The 20,472-nt window shown below is 28.6% G+C and overlaps 1 protein-coding gene across 6 annotated transcripts in view; it reads right to left on the bottom strand.

Moving 5' to 3' along the window:
- Positions 1–20,472, bottom strand: part of LOC148226094 (netrin receptor UNC5B-like) — a 161,451-nt gene that overhangs the window by 126,777 nt on the left and 14,202 nt on the right. For all 6 annotated transcript variants that reach the window (XM_088204088.1, XM_088204089.1, XM_088204091.1 and 3 more), the window contains exon 2: positions 163–195. The gene's annotated coding sequence lies outside the window, so the exon portion shown is untranslated. The remainder of the gene's footprint in view (positions 1–162; positions 196–20,472) is intronic.

Here is a 20,472-nt window from a genome sequence, read left to right as displayed (position 1 = left end):
ACTCGCATGAAACAAATCATCGATCTGTCGACTTTCACCACCCACGATGGGGAGTGGTGAAAATCCGCGTTTCGGTATCGCGTATTTAATCTTGAGAGAGAACGTTTTAGCAAAAAGCTCATAATCCTTTAATTAATATATGTGATTTAAAAAAATACTTACAAGTGAAGTGCACCAAATGTAGGATTCAGAATTCTGAAATGAAAAAAAATATATAAATATATCATATGTATGTAAAGCAAAGATATTATTATTTTTCTTAAAGTATGAATAATTTTATATTATATTTCAAAGCATGCTGTTGGCAAACCCTGACCAATACGGCCAGCTTTAATTAATTCCCGGTAATTGTTTTTATCTCAACATATTTTTAATTGCGATCCTCGGGGCGCTTTCGGATTTGGCCCGTGCGATCGTAATCTTCAAAAAGGCGAATGGCTATCTGCAATTTCGCCTTTTGCTCTTTGCGTTAATTGAAACCAAAGCGGCACAAGTCCCTGTTTGTTTGTCGAGAAAAAAATTAGATTCCCGTGACCCGTCAAGGATCGTCCTTGTGACCCCGAGACGCGTTCTGAATCGATAATGACAACATCCGAACCGGTCATAATAACAATATGGAGAAGAGGAGGAGCGAGAAGAAGAAAAAAATAAGCAAGACGTGACCGCAATGTAAAAGAGAAAATAAATATGTAATAAACAAGGACGAAAGTACGCGAAATGGTACCAAAAAAATTTTGAATATCGAAAACGGTATGCTAATGTTGTATACGCGAATCGAAAACGTTGCGGAATTGAAAGCAAACAAGTCTATAAGCCTATAAATAAATTAAGCAAAAATATATATGTAGATGGTAGTCAATAAGAAAATTGAATGAGGTTATTGTGTATGAAATTTATTGATATGAGAATCTCAAAATCCTTATTGTTATAATATTTACTGTCTGACTAGTCAAGGCACGCGACACGAGTGTGGGAATACAATAAAAATAATAAATGTATTGTTTGTTAATAAAACTAGTATTTTATTTCTTTGTATGCATATTAAAATATTTAAATCAAATATACATAGTATATAATAATCTAATAAATCATTAAGACCAATTTATCTAGTTTAATCAATGTATTCTTCTAATCCTTAACACATTAAATATATATATTTAATTTTCATAGTTATAACACACCTGGTTAATTTGCAATCCGATTATTTATATTCAAATGACGAAATAACGAAAATTATTGTCGCGTAACAAAATTTTATTATTAAACAATAATTATTTAAAACTGTTGCCACGGTAATATCGGCCATCTTGTTTTATATTTAAATGCTTATTTTTCATTGGTCGAAACAACAGAATGCATTACCGGTGCTTCGGAAAGCAATGAAGCAAATTCAATTTTTATTATTATTTATTATTATAATTAAATATATTTCTTTTGTTTACGTGTATTATACACCGTTCATACAAAGCGATACAATTTACAGAGTAGAGTTTCATTTTAAGTTATGCGCGTCCGGAAGCGGAAGCGACAGCTTAGAACAATTATTTTATTTGATACTAATAAACTCAAAAAAGGTTGAACTTATGATCTTATAAATTTAAAAAGTATGAAAATGTACATTAAACCCGCTTTGTTAATGGGTCATTGTATCAAAAATATATGCCACTCCTTGCAAAATATATACAATTCACAGTAATAATCATACATAAATTATTTAATTTTTTAATTACTACTTGTTCTAAAAAACACATAACCTAACAAAACAGATTTTTTTTTAATTTGTTATATATGTACATATGATACATATGTACTCATTTTTTATTCACTGACCAGGGATTTCTTGGAAAAACACTTGCTTCTTACATTGGATATCTAAATAAGATATTTTTTATAAAAATTATAAGCAATAAAAGTAGCCTTTATTATAAAATACATTGAAGCTGTTGTTTATTTTTATTTTTTGAGTATTTCATTGAACTTTTTCATTATCTCAGAAGTCAAACTTTTACATTTATTACATTAAAATTTTCCTTTGAAATTAAGCATTGATACAAAAAAGTAATTATTAATATTAAATTAACTGGTACATTTATTTAATAATTAATCTTGATATTTCAGCAGAGGTCTTTAAACCGGAAATGAACGGAAAACTAAAAACCAAAAAAACGTCATTTTTATGGGAACGAAAACCGGAGTTGAACCGAAAAATATATCGGTTTATTACGGTTCGGTCCATTTTTAAATATGCAACATTTTAAATTACAAATTTTAAAGAAATCAATTTCAATCACAAATGAACAAACACAATCATCCGATGAAAATGTAGACGATTTAGAGTTTTTTTTTAAGAAGTAAAGAATTGGCAATAGAGAAACACCTATTTCTACAGATGTGTGCATTGAATTCATATTGAATAATTTTGACCATGTACAAATATTAGACATAAAAAAACATAATAAAAATACATATTCTCATTTATACAAAATTACAATGGTGGTTTTAGGAGCTCCAGCAACACAAGTTAGTGTTGAAAGGGCTTTCTCTGGCTTAAAGTTTATTTTGCGAAACAATCGAAATAATTTAAATGAAAATACATTGAAAGATATATTAATAATTAGAGGAAAGTTTCATCATTTTGATTATAAATAAATATACCTAATAATCCTGTATACTTCAACCGTGAATATACGAATTTGCTTTGTTTACATATGATTCGTCGAATAAATTACGTATATTGTTATCATGTATTATATATGATATACTTATGATAATATATTATATATTAAATATTAACAAATTTGCTGAAATCTACGTTTAGTTTAAAATAATAATCAAGTGATAATTTCTTTGTGAAAAAAATAATGAGCAGTCTTTGTGAAAAAAATACATCAAATAGTCATTCTACGTTAATAACAATAAAAAAAATATTTAAAACAAATTTAGTCAACAAATTTGCTAGTAAATTGATACAGTTAATATTGTATATAAGTTTTAATAACTTTTCCTAAAAAAAATATATTTTAAGAAGTTCATCAGCTAGTTATAATTGATAGTTTTTCACTCCTTAGCGTATATTTTAAGATATTATTTTCTCAACCCTAAAAATATTTATATTCTTAGGTTTTTAAAATATTTTCATATGAATCATTGCGTTATATTTATGGGAAGCCCTTTTGGTCGCAGTCATTAGCGCCAATTTCAAGAATAAGATCCCCCACACTATATTTTACCAGTAAGTCGACGAAAAAAACGGATTTTTTCGCTGAGTGATGTGTTTTACAAAATTACAATTGTTAGTGGCGTACCATTAAACAAATAAATCAGGTATAAATATATGTAAAGGTAAAAATTTTAGTCTAGTGTAACAAAAAATGAATCATTAAAGAATAATCAAAATCTGCCATCGTTCATTGAGTTCGATGGGGGAGGAATTAACATTCCGTCCGTGTCATTTCTTTTTTTTTACTCTTTAATGACTCGTAAAACATTTAATGCCCAGTAATAACACGTCTGGACTGTAAAGGGCCTGGGCTCAATGTAAATATGCGCGGATGCTCAGTCCTTTGACGTACCCGCGGCTCCAATTAACCGGTCGAGTTCGAAAATGCCGCGGGCCGCGGCGGCGAACGGGTTGAATCGGGAACGATTGATTTGGAGACTTTTAGAATATTGAATCGCTTCCTGGCTTACTTTACTAAGTAAGTAATAACGTATTATATCTGATGCGTTATTCGATACACAGACAAACAAATTTCTCTCCATCTCAGAATGACATTTACATTGTAGTAACCGATAATCATTCATCACCTCGGTTAAATCATATTGTATAAATTTTATTCGCTTTTATTAGAAAAAATATTAAAGGGCAGTAAAGTCATGGAACACTATTTATTATTGTATTTAATTTATAAGCCCATCTGATTGCGTATTATTAAAATATGATAGAGGCGTAGTCCGTGAACTTTTGTGTCGCACCGTGTGTATATTGTTGCCCACGCGAAATCGAATGGGCGTCGTCGTCGTCGTTTCGCGATTATTTTTTATCATCATTATGATTCAAGGCGGATAATAAAGAAAGTCGCTTTTGAGATGGGAAGAGTGGTATATTCAACGGACCAACCCTCGCGGTTTTATGGGGGAATTTGGAGGAAAATGAACAAAATAGGCATCTCAAATAATATGACGGGCCATTGTTTGGCCGGACCCTCGATGTCACTGAAGTGACATGGTTTAATACAAAACGCAATGCGTGTTATTATTATTTTTTTATTATGTAATATGTGATCAATCTTATTTTGACAGTGCCCTGTTTAACATGATGTGGGCTTAAATTAAAATTGTTGATAAGTATTAGAGATATATTTTGGTTTTCATATTTCATCCCAAAATATAATGAATACATTTCAAAATGTTCATATACGAAAATTATTAGTACACTGCTCCATTAACCTTTAGAAGTCCAAAGACATGTATGTCATGCCCAAATTATTTTTCTAAAGCCATTTTATATGATACAATTTTTAGTATTTTATTTCATTAGTTACTTAGAGAAACTTCTATTAAAGATTAAGTAATTTATAAATATTTTACCTTGAATTATTAAATTACTAAAATTCGTAGTAAAATCTGTTAATCTATCGGTGGATTTTGGGAACAATTTTTTAATCAATCTGCTATTTGTAATCCGTGGTTCTCAATTTAATAAGTTTTGTTTATAAATTTACATACATATAATATTTGATTTAAATAAAATAAATAACTGTTTTTAATTCAGCTCTATATTTAGACAATATATTTTTAGTGAACTAAATTCCGAATCGTGAAGCTGATTTTGCCCAATCAATTGTCATATATTTATTATTTTGTGCCCTTAAGCTGAATATTTTATTTTAATCATGAGTAGCCCTTAAGTTGTACGATAATTTTTTGGGACACATTGTTCATGCTAAAGGATATCATATATAAAGAATGATCCATCTTTAATTCCCCAACATTAAAAAAAACAAATATCAAGTTATCTAGGATTTTTTTTATCAAAAATTTGCTGTATTTTATTAATTATTAATAATATTATAAATTAAATGGCCGCCTTTAAAATTTTTAATGAAGTTTTATTTTCACTAGTAGATATATATTTTTACTAGCGATAATATAATTTATCCGATACGCACTAGAGAAATTATATGCTGCTCTAAACTCTATTTAACAATTGTGAAACATACATTTTCTGTGCAAAGCCAAACCTAGCCTAATAAAGGTTTTGAAAACCAATTATAATTTTAGAATTTTCATTAGGTCAAGTATCGCATATTGCTCGATAGTCTGTCTGCACTTTAATATTACACTATGTTTTAAAAATATGAAAGCTATCCTTATCGATACTATGGACTTCTAATATGAGAGGGCCAATCAAAGTATATTTAAACCAAATCCTGATCAATAGAAGAGCGCAAAAAAGAATTATCACTTCTCAGAAGTCAAAAATTCGCGTAAAAAGCAATAAAATCGTGTCCGCACCGTGGGAAACGTTCCCACTGCGACTTAAAAAATCGCGAGATATGATCGTATGTGGTGCTCCTATTGCTTAGCATTGCGCTGTGACGTAACGCAGTTATAATTTGCAAGAGCTTTCAGTGCCCTATGTCACGATTTCTGTGATATTTTACTCTCGTTTATTAATCGTTAAAAATGCTATTACTAAAGACACGTATTTTGACCCTTTGAACGCGGAAAGCGACTAAAGATGCCCAATTGATTTTTTTATTTCTTTACGCAAAAATCAGTAAAAAAATGCTTTTCAAGAAAAAACTTTTTTTTGTGAATAAACATAAAATATCATTTTAAATAAATAAAAATTTAAAAATCAGAACATTTAAACACAGTATCAAGGTAAAATTTGCATTTTTCAAAAAAAAAAACAATAAAATATTATTTTTGATTAACGCTTTCAAAGGGTTAAGTAATTTTCGATTGATTTCATAAGAGATTCGAATAAATTCGATTAGGCAAATAATGCAAATATATGCTAAAATAGTAAATTTTAGATCAAATTTCGTTATCTTCTTTTTTTTTTTAAAGCTCATTTAAATCTTGCTTTCTGATCCATCGAACCTAAATATTTACGATTCCCCATTATACAAAAAATATTGATATACATACATAAATAGGTACATCGAGTATCTTAAGTCAAACAGATTTTTTGTTTGCTTAAATTTCATAATGATTATTACTGAAGATGTATTTATACATTTGATACATTTTATAATATATGTATATATATAAAAAAAAATTGAGAATCATTGCTTTAGTCAAACATACCTAAGATGAATCCATATACTAACCCAAAACCACACTAATGACTACATTAAAAAAATGTTAGGAAAGAATCTTATTCCAAAACCACATTCATATATAATAATATAAGGATACCCACATACACGTATACTTAATCCTTTTTTTATTATTCATAAATACGTAATATAGATAGTACATACCCAGGTAATTCTTCGTTATAGAAAGTGATTCGGCATCTGGCCGGTCAAGTAATACTACCTTATGGCCGCCGGCCCTTGGGCTCTATAATTTCGTGTCTTTAAAAGCGTTGACTAATACGAGTCCCCGAAGGAATTCTCGTTGGGCAATTTGCTTTCGAGGCCGTGGGACTGACAGCTCTAGCCCTACGCACCAAGGGGACCCTTGCCCTTGCAGGTGACACCAAATTCACGGGAACCCATCAAGTGTGTTCCCTAAAAACTTGTTACTGTCATAGTTGATATATTATGAATATGCATTTATGTGGATGTCGGTTTATGTTACAATAATCCTTATCTACTGTTAATAAAACTAAAAGTATACTGAACAACTGTGATGTCAAAAAAACAACGAATCTGATTTAATTTAGAACATTTAAATGGCATAATAAAACTTAATCATATTCACATCTGTTTTAACTTGATAAAATATTTTTTCGCTTGCTGTTTGATATGGCTGATTTTTACTCAACCAGAAGTAAACTGTAATTGGGACAAGACGGTTGTAGTAAATAACCATATATTATACTTATTTCACTACGTATGTTGTTCTTATTTATTTTTTTATTATCAACTTGTACCTATGGTATTGAAAAAATATTTATGAAGGCATTTTAGTACAGTTTAAACTGAAACATAAGCCATAAGAAACAATAATTTAGAATTTAGTGAAGGTACTGTTAGTCAAGGAGGTGTAAGACTTAAAGTCAAGAATTTTTTTGGCCACATTAACCTCGAAAGTCATCTATCTGCTGTTAATAAAAACATAATATAAATCCACAAACAACTGTTTATACATACTTAGAGATATCTCCTTATACTGTAAAGGTAATAAAAATAATAAATGGGTACCGCACGAACTTATCAAAAGACGTTTATTATTAAGAAATATTCAAACAATTTCTAAACATGGATTAACAGAAAATATCAATTACATTTCTACATAGTATCAGAAACTCAGACTTAAAATAAAATAAGAATAGTTTTAAATATATTATTAGTTAGACTTAATTAAAGTTATTTTAATCTTTGCTTTCCGAATATATATTTTACATTAATGCACTTTATTGACATATTTTTTAATTAATAAAATTATATAAATACTTGAAAGGACCTTTAACACAAGATAATATACGTTACAACATTAAGTTGATGCATTTTTATCAAGAAACTGATACGTTAGCTCAGAAGATTATCCCATTACTTATTATTTCCTTACTCTTACATTGCATAACGTCACAATGTTTCAAAATTTACGGCTTCTGTCTTAAGAGTATTTTTTATTTTATAACCGAGGATTACTGTACGCAAAACTTTTGCATGCACATCAACCGTGAGTTATATTCAATTTAATATAAATTAACGTTTCATGCTTTCGCGCCTGCACAAAATTATTATCGTCGCATTTTATCGCCTGCACCCTTAGCAGGGGTCGTAAACGTTGCGATTCTCGAACTTCGTGCAGGTGATATAACATTTTATTACGTCACGTTTACAGCACAATTTAAATTGTTATCTGCAATTAACATTTTGATAATGTCGACCATACTTTAAAAATATTTTAATATGTTGGCATACATGACTGTGATTTATTAATCTTAACGCGTTTTACTTTTTGTCCCTTTTATCGATGTAGTTGAATAGGATAAACCTTCTAATGTCTAATGCATAATGCATTCTAATATCATAGTTATACGCTTCGTTGGTATAACAAGTTCTCCATTAAAAAAATATTTAAATATAGTCATTAAATATTTATAAATATAGATTGTATGTAGTAGAACGGATGAGTTCCTCTACCTTGGTTTAAAATAAAAAAATGATCCTTTATTCGATTAAACCTTAAAAAATGGAAGGGTTCAATTCAACGCACCTGTAACTCGATACTATGCGGGAGAAGTGATGACTAACCGTTGACATGTGTCACACAGTGAAGGGTCCATCTATGTGTATTTTAATATATATATATATATATATATATATATATATATATATATATATATATATATATATATATATATATATATATATATATATATATATATATATATATATATATATATATATATATATATATATATATATATATATATATATATATATATATATATATATATATATATATATATATATATATATATATATATATATATATATATATATATATATATATATATATAAGCTATTCACTTTTTCTATATGCACAATATCTGCGTTTTGTTCGAAATAGAAGCAAAACCGCCAAAGAAACGTATCTGATGTCTCAGGATGAACTTATGGCTATGGGAAGTTGTATAAAATTCTATGAACAATCCAAGACAAACATAAATCCTATTCCTGGAATCTTTTGTTCCGCGGCAATAAAGTTTTGATCGTTAAAAAATGAATAGGAATATTTAATATCGCAACTGTCTACGGTTTCCCGAAGACTATCATAATGTTTTTAACGACTCTATAAAAAATATTAAAATTCACACCACATCGACATTTTAAGTATAATTGTAGGTTAAAATCGTAATTATGACAGTAACTATTATATTCGTGCGCGCTTATAATTAATTAATCTTTATGGCTAACTATAAAAAATAATGCAGGCTTTTAAAAGTGTTATGAATAAATTAATTTAATGCTTCAGTTCCATGATACTTTTTATTTTATAGCTTATAAATTAATTGGGATATTTTATTTTTAATAATAATTTTACACGGAAAATTAATTAAATAAATAATTATATAATAATATAATATAAAATAATTATTTGTTATTATTTATTATTTATGCTTTTTTACATGAAGTAGTATATCAAACATTGTATTATAGTATAGAAATATTCCGTATTTTTGGATTTCCGAGTAATACAAAAATACCTACAGATCACCCTTCGACATCTAAAATCAATTTTCGCCACGACACAACCGACAGCTAGGCGTTAATTGCATATTTAAGTTTTGTCTACCGTCTCCCGGGACAATATTAGACATTTCGCCTAGGGTCGTTAATGGCCTTCAAAAACAAGGGTGTGGTGCTTAATGAGACCCGTCAATCGATCCTTTTACACATGGCCCTCGTGGGGTTGTAAATTAGCAATTTTTTCCAACCCAACCTTTAGCTACCGTGGGTCAAGCATTCTGCTTGAGAACACATTAATCTTGAGCTCCTAAAGTGCAACTTGAGATATGCGTCCGTTGCAGCATCTTATCTGAACTTACCTGTGTCTCGGCTTCCAGCCATTATCTAAGTTAGCTTAATGCACTTATGGTGTTTTTTGAGCAAAAAAAAAATCAGCGACCGCCTTAAGTTTTCGCTACCATGTTATTTTCTTTATTCGTTAGCCCATATCCACCTGGCGATCTTTACGACATGATTTATTCAGCATCACGTATGCGTGCATTATTCATATCTGCGTGTGTGCCTGCTTTATTTACGGTGTGCATGTGTAATATTTTACATTAAGTTGTACTATAAGTTAACTGAGAATTCCATGATTTTAGTGAGCCGCAATTTGCGATAATTTTTTTGTATATTAAGCATCTGATCTGGCACTCAAGCATCCATTTGAGTTTGAGCTATTTCATCTGCTCTAGTATTTGGACTTCATCATCCAACTGAAAAGATCAGTATCTGATCTCTATCCACTAAGCGGCTGTTGCGTCTGTTTCCTGTTTTTACCAATTTATTTCATTACTTGCATATATACAATATTTTTAATCAGCCAGAATGACATGTGAAAATGTAACGTCGCTACTGCTCACCATTTGGGAAGATTTGTTGTGACAGACAGAAACATTTATTTTCTGTTTTATAGTATAGAAATTCTATCTATAATACTTTTTTACATTTAAGCTCCAGCTAATGTCAATAAAATAACACCATTCATCTATATGTATTATTTTATGTCCTGACATATTTCAAATATCCTTCTTGAGCCCTTTTTCTTGAATTTTGAAGCGCGTCGTGTCTAATAAATAATATTGACGATAAGGTTAAAACATTTTAATAATATATTATTAATAAGCTTAGCTGTTAAATAGTCAAAAAACACATGAATTCTGAATTCTGTTATGTTTTACAATGATACGTTTATTTGTCACAAAATTCTACTTTCAGTGATCCTAATTAACATAAGTTTATTAAAATAAGGACTGAATAATACTATGCAATAACAGTGTATTTTATAAACAATAGTAGAAGAAAACTGTTTTTTGAAGATCATTCTTAGACTAACAAATATTTTTTCATTGATAATAACGACAAACTAATATGCTTAAATTGCTTATAAAATATTTTAATGACAAAAAATACATTAAATAAAACTTTATACGAACACATATTTTTTTATGATATTAAACTTTGAATGGCGCTTATTAGCAAATTACAATCCAGCTTTCGTAGCTAATAACAAGTTAATATAAAAAATATATATGGGTTACTTAAAAAAATTAAAGTCGATTTTTTAGGACAACAAAACTAATTCTCAAGTGATTTAAATGGGGCATAATTTTTGGTAATAGCAATGAACACCATTTCTGATTTTTCAAAGCATGTTTAAAAATATTAATAAAGTAATACAGAATAAACTATGTGCGTAAATATTGGTCTAAATTTAATTTAACTAGATAATTTAGTAAACCTAAAATATAAAACATCAGACAAAAATCATTGCACTGAAAATTTTATTTAAGAGCTTTCACTTTAAAGTGTAATTAATACTAAAAATCATAGTTTTATTTTAATGTATGTTACACATTAATATATTATACAAACAATTGGACATAAAAATATAACGTCAGATTTTGGTCACATAATAAATATTTATTGATGTGCTTTATCAAAAAAGATTCGTTGGCTATGCTAAATTAGGGTTTTACAACCTTTTTCAAGCAATAAAATTGACCGGCACGATAGACGACTGGTATAAGTCTCTGACTAAAATACCTGGGTTTAAATACCATATATTTCAAAATTCTATCATGTCATGAAGATCGGAATTAGTGATTATTATATAAATATAATTTCGATCGATTATCACAAATTAGATTTACCTTGATTTTCCTAATCTCACGAATAATTATTTAAAATCGAGCTAGGTACAAAAATCTCTTCTTCTAGTCTGAGTAAAATTTAGTTTTTGTAACATCTAATTATAATTTTCTTAATTCACGCCACCCATAACTATCAATTATACATTTTTAAGTATTTCTACAAACGTAAGATAGAATACATAATTTATATATATATATATATATATATATATATATATATATATATATATATATATATATATATATATATATATATATATATATATATATATATATATATATATATATATATATATATATATATATATATATATATATATATATATATATATATATATATATATATATATATATATATATATATATATATATATATATATATATATATATATATATATATATATATATATATATATATATATATATATATATATATATATATATATATATATATATATATATATATATATATATATATATATATATATATATATATATATATATATATATATATATATATATATATATATATATATATATATATATATATATATATATATATATATATATATATATATATATATATATATATATATATATATATATATATATATATATATATATATATATATATATATATATATATATATATATATATATATATATATATATATATATATATATATATATATATATATATATATATATATATATATATATATATATATATATATATATATATATATATATATATATATATATATATATATATATATATATATATATATATATATATATATATATATATATATATATATATATATATATATATATATATATATATATATATATATATATATATATATATATATATATATATATATCTAGATAAATAGATTCTTTTAGAGCAAATTCCTAAAACAAAACGTTGTAATGCTAAAAGATAAATATACAGCGATAACGTAAAAAGCTTACCAGTTAAAGTATATACTATATCATTTTTAATTAACTACAAATTCCCTCAAGTCAGGAAGGAATCTTCTTGTTAACGTCTATATATATATGTATTATAATGCGAATCTGGCGATTTCATCTATCCGTATATATCAGCCGCGAGATGCCGATGGGCATACCTGTTGTTTTAGTCTTCGTTCTTTTTTTTGTGGTTTTCGATTCGATAGTCCTACATGTCTTTTGGGAGGTCCCTTTATACCTGGATCGTTCCATTGTTGTGTCGTTAATCGTCTCGGACAGGTGTCGTCAACAATTTGCTAATAAACCCATTGCGGCTGCCGTGGAGACAGGTACTCGATCTTGACATACGATCCGCTTTACCGGTTTTTTAACTCGTATATGCTTACCCACGGCTACTGAGGTGTTTTTATTATTTTTATGCTAACCATAAAATTGTTTGGCGAAGTCATAATTCGATGGTTTCGATATAATAATGTAAAATGGGCTTGCGTTTGGAACCTCTGCCTCTTTCGTATCACGTCGACAATTTCCCTTCACATTAACGGAATATTTATGTTGACAGACTTCGAATGTCATCAAGTCCGTGTCCCACTAAGGACATTATATTTTAATCATATTTATTATACTTAAAAAAACATGAAAGAGCATTCCACTTGTTATATCTTTTGCTAATCTTAATCTTTTTGGGTTGAATGATATGTTTTGGTATTTTTTACTTTTACAACGAATATTTTTGGGTTGATAAAACGATATATTATGTAACAATCTGTTTCTTAAATAATAAATAAATATAAATTTACCTGAATAATTTGCACTTTTATGTTCCAGTCAAAACTAAAACACAATATTCAGTTGGGTTTCGTACTTTAATAATTAGCAATATATTAAAATAATTTTGCAAGCGTTCCAGCTTCACGCATAATTTAACCGTCATTCTGCGCAATACTATGAGGGGTTTAACATTTGTCTAGATTTAATCTCGTTTGCGTACGATGCAAGTTTCGTTATTATCGTCATAATGCATGAAATCGCTATATGCAACAATTTAGCCCGTCGTCGTTTTTCAAGTACGCCTGAATAATTGCCAAGAATGCCTGACTCATGACAAGAGACGTGTAGATGCTATCTGACCAGTACGCATACAATAAACAATGTAAAAATTCATATCAGGACGAGCGAAAGGTTCTTGGGCATTGGGAATTACTTCTTGGTAAAGCTATCTAGTAAAAATTAAAATTATTTTTAATAATAAAAATTAAATATGTTATGCCCACTCAATAATGTGTCAATTTTTATTTCATATTAATATTTCTCAAACGTCAAAAAGTAACATAACGACTTGATAAAACAGTAAAAAAATATATAAAATATTTTAAATAAAATTGACCAAAATTTTATTGATGAAGAAAACTCAACACGTAATGTGAAATTCGACCTTAACGGTAACTAGACCCATGCGTTGGTTCCTAGTCTTAAACACAGATGAAATGTATTGTTTGAGATAAATATACAGTTGTATATCTAATGCCTGCACTACACTTCGAGTAAGCGACCACACTGCCACAAAAAAATGACGTCCGGACGGCGGCTTCTGTCACGTACAGCTGACATATTTGCGCGCGATCGAAAAATGTGCCAAATAATCGCAATTTTTAAATTGTCATATTATTAAAATTACGCTACTAATAATTATAAAAGTTTGTATGGGCACTCACCAATACAATATCAGTAAAAACTTTTCGGTCGTAAATATTAAATTTACGCAAAATCTTTGTCGGCTTTTGCAAAATGTCATAAGGCATAAAAATGATACTTCGGAATACGAACACCACATCTGTGACTATCCTAGAATTCGTCACCATCGATTTTAAATAAGAATTCGTTATGGTGTTACATTTATATAAACCGATCTAGGAAAATACATAAGGATATTCGAAACGAATTTTTTAACAAAATCAATTACCACTAATTATTTTTTAATTATTAATTTTATATAAAAAAAATAGAATAACGATATCTGTTAGAATAATATACTATCAAAAATACAATTAATCCCTTTTGGTGCCCTAAAATATTCAAAGATGTCAGTAAGAGTCTGTTAAAGTCCCCGATAAGCATAACTTTACCGATTAAAAGACCGATTACCAATAGCATTATTTGTTAATTTTTTATATGAATAAAATAGTGCCTATGTTTAAAAAAAATATTGAACCCTGACGATGACGACTAATGTCTCTGGTATTTTATTAAGTAAAAGAACACATCTCTCAAATTAAAGATAGTTTTGTACCGCAATTTCGTTATTAATTGTAACTACCGTGAGAAATAAGCTTCATTATTTTTTTACGTAAATACTTCTCCGTGACTATTCTTCTCTGCGCCCTGTCCCGCTTGAGATTCGGCAGTCAGGACAGGTTCAGCAATTACACGCGCCACAAATTCGACACAATAGTGTTTTTACATTCGGTGCAGGGCCTCAACTGCCAAACGAGCCGTGTCCCGGGGCGCGCCAGATTAACCGGGCGCATGCCTAAATGAACCGCTCTGCTCACTCTTTATTAATATGCTAATAAGGTGCTTTATCATGCTAATGTCCACAAATATCGACGGACTGACTATCGGCGTGTACATCCACGTAATATGGATGTAGTTAAGTGGTAAAGTGTTTGAAGATTCTTGCTCACTTTATATTTTAATATCACTTCGTTTATGAGTTTGCTCATAATCAGTCGCTCTGCGGTGGCAGAGAGAAGCGAGTTTAATTTGCCGCGGAAGTCCCTGAAAATGTTAGCTTTGCGATATTTGATACTTTGGTTTAACAACCGCAGCAAAACAGTGTTGGATGGTAAGGTCTGTAGTGGTGTAATGCTGAAAACGATATAATTGTACGTAACCAGTATGTATAATAATATTCAAGGGCTTTTCGGAAAATTGAGATACAAAGTCAGATACGCGTCATTAAACAGTAAAAAAAATATAAAATCATATTTAAGAATCACTACTATATTATGTTTTCTCAACTAAAAATAAAGCGATACAAATAATAACATTTACTTAAGAAATAATTAAAGAATATTGCCAATCATACTTAAAAAAACTATAAATTGTTTTAAAGACAATACATAATATTTAAACCCTTTCTAAAAATTATTAACTAAGCCACACTCTAATCTAAATGATTATAAGAAATAAATTATTAAAATAATTTTGCTTTAGAAAGATTAATTTAATTTAAAGTAACTCTTGCTTTCTATTGAATCATGATGAGATAGATACAAATATGTATAAAACTTAATAATATTTCAATATATTTTTACTTTATTATTTTGTCAATAAAAATAAAATTATATAAAAATTATAAATTTAATTTAATTAACCTAATATATTTCTCTCTATCTTTTAATAATGTGGCGATTTTTAAAAGAACCACAACTTAGGTTTATAATTTGTGACTGATTTTTTTTTAATATAAGAAAACTTTGCATCTATTTTTATTCAACTTTCATACTTTTTGTTATTGGTAATCTTAATTTAATTTATTAACTAGTACCTTAAACAATCATTATGAAAATATAAATATATATTTATAGTAATTTTTCTATATAAATTACTTAATTTATTTAAATAAATGCGTATTTTGTATCACAGTATTTTGTCAAAGCAAAACTTTTTCTTGTTATATTGCAATTAATATTAATCGAATTATTAGATCATTGTGTCAAAAACATATTAAATTGTTGTACAATATAATTGGATAATTAAACAATATTCACTAAATATCAAGAAGGCTTCAAGTCATAAAATTAATCGTGATTGTTTTCTAGAATGGGCAAAGGCGTCATTTCGCGCCGTGATGGTGGAATAAACGACGATATTAACTTTTATACGACGCGGAATGTCTTTGTTTAGCCATGTTTATAAAATTATAAATAGACCTTACGGCTTAAATATAAATTTCATTCTGTTCCAATTAACCTTTTCTTCTAGTTCTTTAAAAACGCTTATAACTACCTGAATTGACATTTTAACACTTGTCGCCATTTAAAACTCCTTCAAAGCGCTCAAATCGAGTTGAACTTTGGCAAAAAAGTTTAAAAGGGGGTTCTAATTTTCGACTCTTTTGAACGCACCCCTCGAGTGGGGCGAAAGCAGCCCTTAATCCTCAAAGTAGCTCTACTCTCACCCCGGGGTGTCACTCATTAGTTCCTCAGTACGCACCTGGCTTATTACGCCTAGTTGGAGTTTTCGTAAAGAAAGAAAATAATTGCATGCAAATACGGTGACCCTTGAGGCGCCAGAACTTAATAGTTTAGAATATATTCTCACGAGAAGCGTTAGATTTGAACTTTTGACCCTACGGATGACTCAAAGTATCGTTTAACTATTTACTAATCTGTCACAACCACTCAGTTAAGAAGTCGGTGAGCCGCTAATTTAAGATGAGCAGTATTCCAAATCTAGAATTAATAGATAAGTTGCTGGGATGTTTTAATTAGTATTTAATAAAAAAATTCGAGTACCTAGAATAAGGAAATTATTATAACAAACGTGACAAATAATTTATATGTGACAATATGGGCCTTGGGAAAACAATGATTCCGGACCTCATAACAAAAATGGCTTAACATCGTAATATAATTTTATTTAAATATTTACTCTCATTTCTAATATTTTTTAATCGTTTAAAAATCAATAATTTGCAAACAAATTTTAACACAAATTGATCCGCGTCAAAAAACTACAATCTGTCCCTTTGAATAATAATGTTTATTGTGAAAGTACTACCTAGAAAATGGGTGCTTTTGAAGGCAATGTTCCGCTCCTTTTATTTATTGTATGTATAAAAATGGCTAAGGGAACTTATACCTAAAATACATCAGTACATACATACATCTCAAACAACTGTTCATATTCATTATTTGAGGTCCTCAAGCTCAACCTCAGTTCCACCAACTTTTTATACGCGCTCTAACTTTCCTTTCACAAATCCATTTTTTACTAGGATATTGAATATATTGACTAGTGAATCCAGGACTGTTCTGCTTAATGCAAAATGCCTAGTCTTATCACACTAAATTTCTCCACTTGAGGCATTTTATCCAATGCATTATTTCAATTTTCTAAAATGGAAATTTTAGATCTAGATAGTGTTAGGTTATTAATTTGATAACATTCAGAGACCGTGGAGTTATCTGATCATCTCAAATCTGACCAAGACCAGTTCGGCGCCTTTGACACGGTGGATATAAGAAATTATAATAAACGTATTTACTACGTGTCGAAATGAACGCCTTATCGATAATTATGATCAAGCGATTCCAATTATTAGTAATCGATCATTTTAGGAAATATTTTCACGTATTTATAACGTAGGTAATTTTTAACGGTTAAAATTTATTACACTTATTAAAATAGCGATGAAGCATATTTATTTATGGTAATAGAACTATTATTCAAATACATTTAAGTTGCGCTTAAATTGTAGTACAATGCACCGGCCACTTAAACCATAAACGGATGTAATTAATTAAGCCAATTTGTATCGTCTACAATATGTAAAGCAAAGTTGTTTTTCATCTTCATTCTTTACTCCTTTCTAGCTAAAAATAGAATATATTTTTAATTAATATTTGTATCAAGATATAAAGCTTGCCAAGACATACATAAATTTATAAATTCTAGTGTAACTTTTGATTATAAATATACTAAATCAACACTTAATCCATATTCCATAAAAAAAATACATACTTGCAATTTGCGACTTGTTTAAGTTCGATATCCAATTGTGCAAAAAAATCTGTACAATAAATATTTTTCTTTGTGTTATATTAATGTCTATCCAAAAAATGGTTATTACGTATTATATCTAATTGGAGGCAACGGCCTATTAGTTGTTGGGACAATTATTTTGTGAACCCAAGACAGTTGAGTTATTAGTTAATAGATAGGTCCGACTATTACTGACCTTAGCTAGTTGACCCCTATTCAATTTACTTTAAATATTAATAGCAATGAAGGGATAAAGAATATAAAATGTTTTATTAAATAAATCCTACATGTGTATGCGACATCCAAAATCAATGGCAAATGTAAAAAAATGTTCTAAAATAGAATTTATTAATTAAAATATGTACATTAATTATAAAATGTAATTCACCCATCACTGCATTTACCTATGCCTCAACACGTCGTTTAACGGTTCTACAACATCCCTCAATTTCCCGCTTCGCCCGTAACTCACTCGCAAGGACGTGTAAACGCTCACCGGCGTTAATTGAACTCCGGTACGTCTTCCACGAACCGAGATAATTGAACCGCGGACGTTTACACGCACCACAGATTGAACATTACTGCATTAGCACGTTTCCATTGAAATATTGCTGCATCTCCCGTCATAAAAGCAAACGTTAACGCTCGCAATATAACAACCACTATGTAACTCCTTTACGATTCACCCATTGTGGTTTATGTTTTTGTATACGACACACAAGTCGTGGCCAATTTAAAGCTTTTATGATATAATATATTGCATGCTAATACCTGCAATGGCTACATTAATTATTAGATATATTTACCACTCACTTATGTACTATACAATGTATATTTTACATAATATGTATATAATTAATATTTTACATCATACAGTTTCTGGAAATGTATCAAGTACACCATTAAAATGATTTTTACTGTACTTTTAGGATGTTTTGTATAAAAAAATAGGTGATGAATTCAGTTGGCACATTGAAGCTACAAAGCGTTTGACGACGCGACGGAAAGACGTCTGCTTATCCGTTCTCACTAACCGGTTTGTAATATTAATGCTCATATAATATTTTATATTTCACACTAATCTTTGTAGTAGCAGGAAGAATCGTTTTTACTGTATTTGTGATTTATTGCATCATAAACAATAATACATAAGGAAGATTCAGTATTTTAATTGATTGAATGGCCTTTATTTTAGAGAACTGCACAATAGCTTTTCTCATCACTATAACTAGATACAATAAGTCACTTGAAGCTCTCTTTATATTCATTTAAAATATGCTACGATTTTTAGAATGCCCGAGAGAGTCGCGATCGCGACTTTTTTTCTTACCCGTTAGCGCTTGAGAACGCTTACTTCTCGTCAGAAAGGCACCACCCAGCTTTTAACGAGCTTGTCAAACACAAAGATGTTATCAGCGATAGTTATGAAGAGCTTAAAAAATATGTGGGACAAGCTCATATATTTTAGACGTGCACCATAACTGTTTTTTACGTTTGTATAAATTTTTAAATGCTTTATTTTATAATTAATATTGGTTTAATGGTCATTATGACGCATTAGGAAAACTTATCAAATCATTATAGTCAGATTTGTAATGAGATATAAAATATAACAAGTTATTGTTAAGTATAAATTATTACTTGGGAAGTTGTAAAATATAAATATTACAAAAATGGTTTCAGTTGAGTGAACCACAAATTTGTAAAAAAAATTACTGTTGCTAATTTACATTTTTATATTTTTAACAAGATAGGATAAAAAAAACTATTAAAAAAACGAGATTTTAAAAGCCCTCATACATTTTTTCAATCTGCCAAATTCCTACACGGAGCGGCTTTTTCTTAACTGATTATTTATGTAGTTCTTAGATTATAAAAAGTCAATAGAATAGTGCATAAAAAAAATAAAACAATTTTTAGCTATACAAATCTTTCAATAAAACATGCATATTTTTAAGCATCTAGAACGGATCCACCCTTTCCTATGCAGCGGTGTAAAAAACAAAATATTATTAGAAATTTAATTTTAATTAAAAAAAAGTTAAATAAAAATTCTCGAAAAATCAGCTAATTTGCCATTTTCTCGAAAAATTTTTGAGAAAAAAAGTAGTAAAATAAATATATCTGGAATTGCACAAGGAACAAATTTTTATCGG

Source organism: Plectrocnemia conspersa, unplaced genomic scaffold (assembly GCF_051122295.1).
Source record: "Plectrocnemia conspersa isolate PC_06_02 unplaced genomic scaffold, ASM5112229v1 ptg000014l, whole genome shotgun sequence".
NCBI classification, from domain to species: domain Eukaryota; kingdom Metazoa; phylum Arthropoda; class Insecta; order Trichoptera; family Polycentropodidae; genus Plectrocnemia; species Plectrocnemia conspersa.
Note: the sequence above shows the minus strand (reverse complement) of the source record. Positions and strands in the feature narration are given on the sequence as shown.